We start from the raw sequence: 11,578 nt of genomic DNA, 5'->3' as shown, positions 1-11,578 counted from the left end.
CCATGCTGCACAACACCGAACAGAACCAGTCACACATACTTACCTGCCCGGCGACGTCGCTGTGACCGGCGAACCGCCTCCTTTCTAAGGGGGCGGTTCGTGCGGCGTCACAGCAACGTCACTGAGCGACCGCCCAATAGCAGTGGAGGGGCGGAGATGAGTGGCCGGAACATCCCGCCCACCTCCTTCCTTCCTCATAGCGGCTTTGAGGCAGGTAAGGAGAGGTTCCTCGTTTCTGCGGTGTCACACGGAGCAATTTGTGCTGCCGCAGGAGCGACGAACTACATCGTTACTGCTGCAGTAACGATAATCGAGAATGGAGACCCATGTCACCGATGAGCGATTTTGCACGTTTTTGCAACGATGCAAAATCGCTCATCGGTGTCACACGCAGCAACATCGCTAATGCGGCCGGATGTGCGTCACAAATTCCGTGACCCCAACGACTCCGCATTAGCGATGTCGCAGCGTGTAAAGCCCCCTTTAGTGGGAGTGGTGTACAGGGTCTTAGCAGTAAAGAGTATTCCATATTTCTGCCAGATACCCACAGAGATATTGAAATCTGAAAAAAGAGACTTCTGCTCATTGAAGGTAAGAACTGCTCACATAGCGTTCAACTCCACAGCAAACGTGTGCTCTAGCACTGGCATCTCAGCAGGGATATTCCCCTACTACACATGTGTGTCTGGGTCGCTGTGACAGTTTACAGGACATAACTCAGGGCACCTAGACAGAAGGCAGAGGGACTACTTTCTATTTCTGGTGTAGAGCTTAGTACAATATATATATATATACTATTACATGTGACACATGTACCTTGTATTACCATTATTCGCTGTATATGAACCCCTTTTCTCCGGGCATTATTTGTCTATAGCATTTTTCACGAACCTGAGGCAACTGAGAACCCTTCAGTGAAGGAATTCCACTAACCCTCACAATACCAACCAGGGGCCTCCCTGCAGTAACTCAGGTAGTTGTACCCATTCTCTTTCCGCATTCTATGTGTTCTTCTTCTTTCTTCTTTTTTTTCTTTTTTCTTCTTTTTATTTCTATCATGTAGTTCAGGGGTTTATAGATATATGTCCTGCATCTCATATTTCCTTTAGTGGTGCTTCTTACCCATTCTCATATCATTTACCCTAGTATTTCATGATCCTGAGGCGACTGAGAACCCTTTAATAAAGGAATCCTTTTTCACTTGAATTGTCAAGTGATACTTACCAGTGACTATCACGTAATGTTACAGGTAGTTGCATTTTCTTCCTCTTCTTTCTCTCCTTTCTTCTTTGTCACACGGTCCATTGTGTTATAGCCCACGTGTCATGATAACACTTGTACCATCTTTTCATTTAGATTCCACCTACAATTATTTACCGATTCCAGTTCTGAAATAGGCTTTCATCATCTACTCACTAGAATTCTCAAGTGCATAAGGTACTGAGACATATACATGTTCACACCATTATAAAGAACAAAGTATAAACATTGAGGTTTTTCTCACACCCATGTTCCTGTGTTCTTTGATATGATATGTGTTCATTTCCTTCACTATATAGGATTGCAAGTTTTCCATTTGTACCTTAATGGCAATGACGCTATACAATTGAACACATATCATCCTGTTATCCATATAGGTGTGTATTTACCTGCTTGACTATTTTTGGTTGTTTGATCCAGAATGTTTCTCCAGATAGGTCATGTGGAAATTTTCTTTCCTCAGTACAAATGTTTTCACTATGGCTTTGGAAAAATTTTTTGTATGTGCATCATGGTTATTTGACCCATTGTACTCTCAAGTAGCAATATATTGTACTGTTATGTTGTACTATGTACTAATTACGTGTTTATATGGTTTTGTAACCCTTTATGATCTTAGATAACTTTATCCTTGATAAAGACCTAAAAACAAGGTCGAAACGTTGGATGAATTATCCTTTTGCACAAATAAAGAATTTTCAGCATTCCAAGAGTTCTTTTCTTACGTTATTGATCACTATAGTGTGCCAGAGCTATTTCTATTGAATTGACTCTTATTTTTTCTGAGCACCTGCTATATACACAGTGAGCCAGACATATTCAAGTTTCATTCAGAAGGCAGAGGGAAGCCTTAGCAGCTGAGCCTATATCTTGGCTTGTGAGCATTAGAACAGGCCGGCGATTACAGGGTAACATGAAAAATGTCCAGCTTGCATTATGACTAGAACATGACAATATCCTTTTAAGTACTAACCTATGATGCGTTCCTAAGCAGTTGATGTTATATGTTCTACATTTCATTTTCTGCATACTTTACAAGTAGTAGAATTTGCTTTGATATAGGCAACTGGATTTTCACAATGAAAAGGCAAAGGATAACGCCCGAAAAAGACGCCATACATTATGTCAGTGCCATCACTGACAAACCTGGATTGACCATGAAATACATCAATCCCCTTAAAGGTGAGTTAAAACAAGTTTTAACTAAATTGCCTTAATATTGTCATGCATTAGAATGACTGTCTTAGGTAATGATAAATATTTTCTACAGGAAGAGGAGTGTTTGCTGAAACTGAAATCGAAAAAGGGAGTTTTGTTGCAGAATATCGAGGCGAGCTCACGTATGCACTTACGATGGTAGACAACTACTCGAGATTTATGGTTGTGGTACAAGTCAAAGATCTAATGGCCCATACTGCAGCGAAGGTCTTCCAAGCACACTTATGCAGACCTCATGGCTACTCAGAGAGAGTCCTCACAGATCAAGGCACTGCCTTTGAAGCGGAAATCTTCAAGGACTTCTGCAGCTTTTACCGATGCAGGAAGATGCGCACTACACCCTACCATGCTCAAACCAATGGTTATCAACCTGCTCAGGACTTTACCCCATATTCCAGATGTGGCCTTACAAGTGATTTATAGAGGGTTAACAATACGTTGGGATCACCGGATCTAATCTCCCTTTTTATACACCCTAAAATCTTGTTTGCTTTAGAATAAACAATAACATCATAAAGGTATAGCAGTACCGTTTCAAAGTTTCGGTGTCCCAAGCAGCATTCCATCAGCCTCTGGAAGGTTCCTGGCAAATTGCACAGCTCGAAGGGCATGCTTTTGAACTCGCAGAGACCCATCGGGGTGGCAAAGGCGGTCTTCTCCCGGTCTGCCTCAGCAACGGACACTTGCCAATAGCGACTAGTGAGATCAAGGGTAGAAAAATAATTTGCAGTTCTCAATGCAGCTAGCTATTCCTCAATACAGGGGAGTGGTGCTGTCCTTCTTCTTTAACAGGACCAACGGAGCTGCCCAGAGGCTACAACTGTCACGGATAACCCCAGCCTCCTTCATGTTGCTCAACATGTCCTTGGTACACTGGTAATGTGCAGGTAGTTTTGGCTTATATCTCTCTTTGATGGGTGGGTGTGCACTTGTGGGGATGTAGTGTTTGACCCCTTTTATTCTTCAAAAGTCTAGCGGATGTTTGCTGAAGACTTGCTCGTATTCTTGCACTAGCCTGTAGACCCCCTTCTTGTGATGTGAAGGTGTGGAGTCAGTGCCTACGTGTAATTCCTTACACCACTCCTCTGGCTGACTTGGTGAGCTGTCACTGAATGGGTGGGCTGAAGCAATGGTGGATGCTGCTGTTTGGATAGCATGTGTATCTACTGAGAACAGCTTATCAATGGTGGCAAATCGGAGCAGCTTAATCTCTTGCTCTCCGCAGTTCAACACTCTCATGGGCACTCTTCCCTTCCATATTAATGAATAAAACTATGATGTAAATAGCATATAGATACCCCACAAATGCAGATAAAAGTAGGTTATGGGAAAAGGGGGAAGAGAGAAACAGGAAAATAGTGGAATAAAGTATACCTTCCAGGTGGGAGAGGAAATGGCAGCACAGCCAGTGGAGGTGAAGAAAGGGGAGCCTGCAACTAAAGAGTTGAGAGCGTTATCACATGGTGACTGAGCCTGATTGTAACGGGAGCATAGAGGTGCCGATCCTGTCTTACCTGCGTTGGTGTAGAAGTGGGTGTCCTGTGGTGGAGTCAGCTGTGTGCAGTGGTGGCCGTGGGTTCTTTTATGTGCGACCGTAGTAATAGCTGCGCCCACTTCCTGTATGGGAGTGGAATGCAGTGAGGCTAATGGAACGCACGCCTGCGCATTTGTGTTTAACGTCGCGCATGTGCAGAACGGAGAAAAGGCTGCGCTCACTTCCTAATGAAAGGGAGTGAGACGCAGCTGGGAAGGGAAGGGAAAAGATTAGGGTTTGGGGATGATGAAAGGGCTTTCTACGGGCAAGGATGGCAAAGGGTGGCAGTGACGGAAAGTCAGGCAGCCTGTCCTGTCCTGTCCTGTCCGTCCGTCTTTTTGTATCATGAATTGGAAAGACTGCAAGGGGGAGGGGAGGTGCTTGGAGGAGGAGGAGTTATTCAGATTAATTGCAGTGGGCGGCGGCTGCAAAAAGCATCATTCTTCTTGTTTTTGCTCTGCAAAACAGCCTTTTCAAGGGTTGGCTTGGGTGACAAAATGTCTTCTGTAGGCGTGGGTTTGTCTCCCTCTCCCTAAGATGTGTCCGGTATAGGCCAGGGTGCCACTCAAGGCCGTAACCAATTCGGGTTATAGCTTCTCGGCCTTTTGGCTAAGATCAAGTGTAGTTTCGGAGGACGCTACCTTGGTCGGTACTGGAAGGTGCCTGGGATTGCACGTCTGCCGGCCTTGAGGAAGTGTGTGCGCCTTCTGGTGACACATAGCCCTCTTGTGCCTGGACGGTTCCCAGGCAACGGGAGGCGATCACCTTTGTTATTTTGAAGTCCTACTGATAAACAGAAAAAAAAAAAAATTAAATCTGTTCTTATCAGTTTAATATCTGATACGTCCCCTCTCTGGGGACCATATATTAAATGGATTTTTAGAACAAGGAGATGGAAAAAATCTTGCTCTGTCCACTCCACGCATTGACCTGGTATTGCAGTACCTCCAGGACCGGTGCACCCCTTCTTAACCCAGTTTCCAAAAGCAGAACTCAATTCACCTGATTCAAATGAGCCCCATTAGTGAATTGAAAGAAAGCAAAAACTTTATATGCACCTCAATTTGGCCAATTCACTTTTCACACTTTCACCCTTTTTTTTATCTTTCACACCTTTTACTTGCTTTATTGATGCAAAAGCTGTGCCAAATAGCAAACTCATCTCCACTCAACTTGACCAACTCTGCTATGTCCCGTGCAGTATCTTATTCTCAGTCTTATCTAGATCATTTGCAATTGAATAGAATAGATCCCTTTTGGACACATTGGATTCAGCTGCTGCAGTGACTGCAGGTGTTAGAAGATGCAGACTTGGCATCAGGTGCTGTCTATCAGATTCCACTCCAATTAAAGCTTCCATTGTTTTTCGGTGTTTTCTTTGAGCAATGATGATGTCTTTAGTGATCTGTTGGCTCCCTCTCCTGGAGGAAGAGTTTGCTTGCTCTTGGACTTTCAAAAAGAGAGGTCATGATAGACATTTAGCTTCTGAGCCCAATTGGGGACAGTCATGGGTGATGAATGTTTTGCAACCTGCTGCGAAGCCTGATACCGCAATATAAGGAACGTCAAATACTAAGAATGGGCGGCCTATGAAAGAATTAGTACTTTCATTAAGCATACTTAAACGGCTAATTGGGAATAGACAAACTGTAAAAAGCCCTCTGAGAAAGCCCCTCTCTAACCTTTGTTAGTAAGCTTTTCTGTAGTCTGCCTGTTGATGTATTTTCCGTTTGAACAGTGCACAACATGAAGTGACGGAACACTGGCTTGTCACAATGTCCCCCGCTGACATCACGATAGCGCTGCTGCCTAGAAAGCCAGCTGCGCAGCAGAAGTTGCTCTTTGGGTGGGATGGTGGGCTAATGTATCTATTCCTGCTTGGTGTGAGTTTGACATGATCTAGAGCAACGAGTTCCAGCGGCTAGCGGTTGATTATTGGCTGTAATGGGGCTTTCTGGCTGGTGCCAGCCTTTCTTCTTAGCACACAGGAACCACAATCCCTACACCATGCTTCGATGGATTCTCTCATCCCAGCCCAGTAAAACTACATATTTCACACAGTTATAAGCAGCCCATGGGCATTCACCTGGATTAAAACCCATAACAGCTCATAGACCAAACAATCAATCTACCACTGGACCAAAGACAGGAAGCTAAATCCACTGCCTGCGGTAACTAACTTAATCCTATAGTCTACTCACACAACAAACCCAAGAGAAAGGAAAAAAACATGGCTTCGATTATCCATCCAATGAAAACGCATAACCATTGTGAGCCATTGGACAATGCAATTGCACACATGGTGACATGGTGCACGGCCCAATGAATCAAGTCTGTACTTCATATTCACGGTTTAAGCCCTTGGGTTCTAATGTGTCCAGAGTACATATCCAGAAAGATTCCCTTTCTTTGTGCTAAGCACAAGTCAACAATACGTTGTAAGCAGATTCTATTACCAGTCCCACACCATTTTGTGACGCATAATCGCACAGTGGCCCAATTAAGATTCCAAGTCATCGAACATGTCCCAGCCATACGCAGAGGAGGCGATAGAATTAGGAAGCTCAAAGAAAGGGAATCTTTCTGGATATATACTCTGGGCACGTTGGAACCCAAGGGCTTAAACCATGAATATGAAGAACCGACTTGATTCATTGGGCCGTGCACATTTTTTCTAACGCCCGGTTCTTTTTCGTGTTCACACTATATATGGCTCCAGTATGTATGGAGTTCCATTCTTCCTTGTTTTTTATTTGTCATGTTTGTCTGATTACCTTGTCTAACAGTTTTTTCTCCCCTTTCTTTACCTTCCAGGTTCCCATAGTCACGTGAAATATCCCTGTTGCACTTGATTACGGCTCACTATTCACTATAGGATGTCTTATATCTAACATCACACTCTCACCCATCAGCACTCTATAGGTTTGTATAAGGTATGCGCTTACACATCCGGTCCTCCATAGGTATTTCCACTTATGTAGCACTATCCCTATGATCACTCATAACTCATACCCTTGTAGTCAATTACAGCCTCCTCTCTCCCCTCTCCCCTTCTCCCTTTCCATCTATAATTTTGCCAGTACAATATTAGTTTACATTAGGCACACACTCACATATTCCTTTCCTTAGTGACTTATTGTAATTCACATTCGCATACAATTCTCTATGCCTGCCCCATTACTACATTCATACCTACTTGACCCTATCCTGATACCCCTTGTCTCACCTTGTTGGTCCCTACACCTGTTATCATCTCCTTTCCTGTGTCTGTCTTGTCACACAACACATTTTAGCATATCCCTTGTGCTCCTTATTACCTGTCCTGCCTATTAGAATTATGTCCATTATGTCCATGCATGGCCCAATGAATCAAGTCTGTACTTCATATTCATGGTTTAAGCCTTTGGGTTCCAATGTGCCCAGAGTATATATCCAGAAAGATTCCCTTTCTTTGAGCTTCCTAATTCTATTGCCTCCTCTACGTATGGCTTGGACATGTTCGATGACTTGGAATCTTAATTGGATCACTGTGTGATTATGCGTCACAAAATGGTGTGGGACTGGTAATAGAATCTGCTTACAATGTATTGTTGACTTGTGTTTAGCTCAAAGAAAGAGAATCTTTCTGGATATGTACTCTGGGCACATTAGAACCCAAGGGCTTAAACCGTGAATATGAAGTAAAGACTTGATTCATTGGGCCGTGCACCATGTCACCATGTGTCCAATTGCATTGTCCAATGGCTCACAATGGTTATGCGTTTTCATTGGATGGATAATCGAAGCCATGTTTTTTTCCTTTCTGTTGGGTTTGTTGTGTGAGTAGCCTATAGGATTAAGTTGGTTACCGCAGGCAGTGGATTTAACTTCCTGTCTTTGGTCCAGTGGTAGATGGATTGTCTGGTCTATGAGCTGTTATTGGTTTGAATGCAGGTGAATGCCCATGGGCTGCTTATGACTGTGTAAAATATGTAGTTTTACTGGGCTGGGATGAGAGAATCCATTGAAGCATGGTGTAGGGATTGTGGTTCCTGTGTGCTAAGAAGAGAGGCTGGCACCAGCCAGAAAGCCCCATTGCAGCCAATAATCACTTAATAACTTTTTCAACTTGTCATCATATGGGAGGCCTTCCATTCCTTGTAGTAGTCTAGTTGCCCACCTTTGAACTGACTCTAACTTCTGAATGTCCTTTTTAAAATGTGGAGCCCAAAACTGGTTCCCATATTCCAGATGTAGCCTTACAAGTGATTTATAGAGGTTGATCATCTTTACTTATCATTTAAAACTTTCAAACTGGTACACTCAACACATAAAGCCCCCCCCTTTTAAAGAGTAGTTTCCCTGTACCTAAGTGGGGGTCTACCTAGGTTGGAGCGAGTGGACCTTCGGGGTCCGGTGTCAGTGGTGACAGGCAGTGGGGCAGAGGGAACAGTCAGTTCCTCCTCCCTGCTATCATGTGGGGCAGGCGGAGGCGTAGGGGAGCTGGGTACAGGTACATCCCTGGGCACTGGCTCGCGGTTAACCGTTTCCATCATTTCTTCATCCACGGGTTGTGGGAACAGTATCACTGGAAGGATCACCGCACCGTTCTGTGTAGGCCAGTCTGCTGGAAAATCACCCATCATGGTGTGGATTACCTCTTTTTCCTTCTCCACTGGACTGGGAACTGGAGCCTCATCCGCTACTCTCAATGCTGGTGGGCACTTCTTCAGGTGGTCTCGGGAAACCGTGGCCAAAGTCCCCCCCTGGTCACGGCTGATCTGGTAGGCCTTCCCATTCTCCCATCCTGTGGGCTGGACTACATACAGGGTTTTTTCCCATTGATCATCCAGCTTGTGGGCCCTTCTTTTCCGCTTCAGCACTACATCCCCAGGTTGGAAGGAACCGGCAGGCGCCTTCTTGTTGAAGCACTGCTCCTGTTGTCCCCGACTCCGGCACAAGTTCTTTTCAACATACTCCTGGACCTGTCGGTACTGTGTCCTCCGCCGAGTGTCCCATTCAGCTGTCGACAGGAGTGCTTCTGAAGCTTCCAAGCCCATTTCCAGATCCACTGGTAGCCGGCCGGGACGAGCTCTCATCAGGTATGCTGGAGTGCATTTCGTAGAGCTGGAAGGGATGTTGTTGTACATATCGACCAGGTCAGGTAGCTTCTCCAGCCACAGGTTCCGCTCTTCCAGTGGTAACGTCTTGAGGAGGCCCAGGACCAAGTGGTTCATCTTTTCACAAATGCCATTGGTTTGGGCGTGGTAAGGCGTGGTCCGGATTTTCTTGCAGCCGTACAACTGGCAGAATTCCTGGAATACCTCTGCTTCAAAGGCCGGACCCTGGTCGGTAAGCACCCTCTCCGGGTACCAATGAGGTCAACAGAAATAAGCCTGGAAAGCCTTAGCAGCGGTGCGGCCGGTTAAGTCCTTAACTGGGACAACCACCAGGAACCTCGAGTAGTGGTCTACGATGGTCAGAGCGTAGGTGTACCCACTTCGGCTGGGGGTGAGCTTTACATGGTCAAGGGCAACCAGCTCCAGCGGTTGGTGTGTAATGATCGGGTGTAGGGGTGCCTTCTGGCTGGCCTCGTCCTTCCTTCTCAATGCGCAAGGGCCACATTCTCGGCACCAGGCCTCCACAGATTCCCGCATTCCACTCCAATAGAACCGCTCTCTTAACAACATCTCTAGCTTCTTCCACCCGAAGTGCACTGCACCATCATGGTATGCTTGCAGGACGGTGGGCACTTTAGCCTGGGGAATCACCAGCTGGCGGATCTTCTCGTGAGTCTTTGGATTAATCAGCTCGCGATACAACTTCCCCTGGTGTAGGTATAGCCGGGTCCGTTCTTGCCACAGACGTTGGGCTTCGGCAGGGGCAGCAGGGTCTATCCCAGCAGAACCCTGTTCCACTAGAGTCTTGACCAGGCGGACAGCAGGTGCCTGGTCCTGAGCTTCCTGCCAGTCCTGTCGGGGCAGCGGATCCAGGTTCACCCGTTGTTGGTAGACGTGCACCTTCTCAGTGAATGGCCGGTGAAATGCAGGCAACTCGATCTCTTCGAGGTCATCATCCTCTGGCCCCTCTTCCGACAGGTGGGGCATCCGGGAGAGTGCATTGGCATTGACGTTGGTACGGCCGGCCCGGTACTTGATGGTGAAATCGTAGTTGGCTAACCTGGTCACCCACCGCTGCTCCAACGCGCCCAGCTTGGCCGTATCTAGATGGGTCAGCAGGTTATTGTCTGTGTACGCGGTGAACTTGGCTGCTGCCAGGTAATGGCGGAAACGCTCGGTGATAGCCCACACCAGTGCCAAGAGCTCAAGCTTGAAGGAGATGTAGTTCTCAGGGTTCCTCTCAGTCGGTCGGAGTTTTCGGCTAGCATAAGCTATTACCTTTTCCCTTCTGTCTTGGACCTGGGATAGAACAGCCCCCAAGCCCACATTGCTGGCGTCGGTGTAGAGGATGAATGGGCGGCTGTAGTCAGGGTACGCTAGGATTTCCTCTCCGGTCAGGGCTGTTCTCAGCTGGCGGAAGGATTCCTCATGCTTTTCTTCCCACACCAATGGGGCTACTAGGGATCTACCACCCTTGGTCTGTCCTACGAGGAGGTCTTGCATGGGGGCAGCCATCTTTGTGTACCCCTTAATGAAGCGACGGTAATATCCCACCAGGCCCAGAAACTGCCTCACTTCCCTCACTGTGGTCGGTCTCGGCCAGTCTTGGATGGCGGTGATCTTCTCGGGGTTGGGGGCGACACCTTCCGCACCAACCACATGTCCTAGGTACTGCACTCTGGGTTTCAGCAGATGACACTTTGAGGGCTTCAACTTCATCCCATACTTGGCAAGGGACGCGAACACCTCGGCTAGGTGCTCCAGGTGGGCTTCATACGTCTGTGAGTACACAATCACATCATCCAAGTACAGCAAAACGGTCCCATAGGCAGTCTTCTCTCGGTCTTCCGGTGCCACGGCCACCTGCCAGTACCCGCTGGTGAGGTCAAGGGTGGAGAAGTAGTTAGCGGTTCTCAGCGAGGCCAGGGACTCTTTGATGCGGGGCAGAGGGTAAGCATCCTTATGCGTTATCTGGTTAATCTTCCGGTAATCCACACACATCCGCATGGTGCCATCCTTCTTCTTAACCAGCACCAACGGAGCGGCCCAGGGACTACAGCTGTCCCTAATAACCTCTGCCTCCTTCATGTTCCTCAACATGTCTTTGGCGCATTGGTAGTGCGCAGGGGGAATAGGCCTGTATCTCTCTTTAATAGGGGAGTGTGTACCGGTAGGGATGTGGTGTTGAACCCCTTTAATCTGCCCAAAATCTAGAGGGTGCTTGCTAAAAACCTGCTCATACTCCTGTACCACCCGGTATACCCCTTCCTTGTGGTGTATGGGGGTATCATCAGTGCCGACATGTAGCTCTCGATACCACTCGCCTAACTCCCCCAGGGATGAGTGGGAACCGGCAGCAGGCGGTGTGACCGGGGGAACGGCTTCATGGATCGTGTGGGGATCTAGAGTGAACAATTTGGCAAGGGTAGCGTACCGGGTGGTGCATGAATGCACACATATTGGTTTT

At 46.9% G+C, this 11,578-nt stretch overlaps 1 pseudogene; it reads left to right on the top strand.

The window, feature by feature from the left end:
• Positions 1–4,772: 4,772 nt before the first annotated feature.
• Positions 4,773–4,979, top strand: LOC142275018 (U2 spliceosomal RNA; annotated as a pseudogene).
• Positions 4,980–11,578: the final 6,599 nt, after the last annotated feature.

This window comes from Anomaloglossus baeobatrachus, unplaced genomic scaffold (assembly GCF_048569485.1).
Source record: "Anomaloglossus baeobatrachus isolate aAnoBae1 unplaced genomic scaffold, aAnoBae1.hap1 Scaffold_3823, whole genome shotgun sequence".
Lineage (NCBI taxonomy): Eukaryota > Metazoa > Chordata > Amphibia > Anura > Aromobatidae > Anomaloglossus > Anomaloglossus baeobatrachus.
This window is presented reverse-complemented; position numbering and strand designations above follow the sequence as displayed.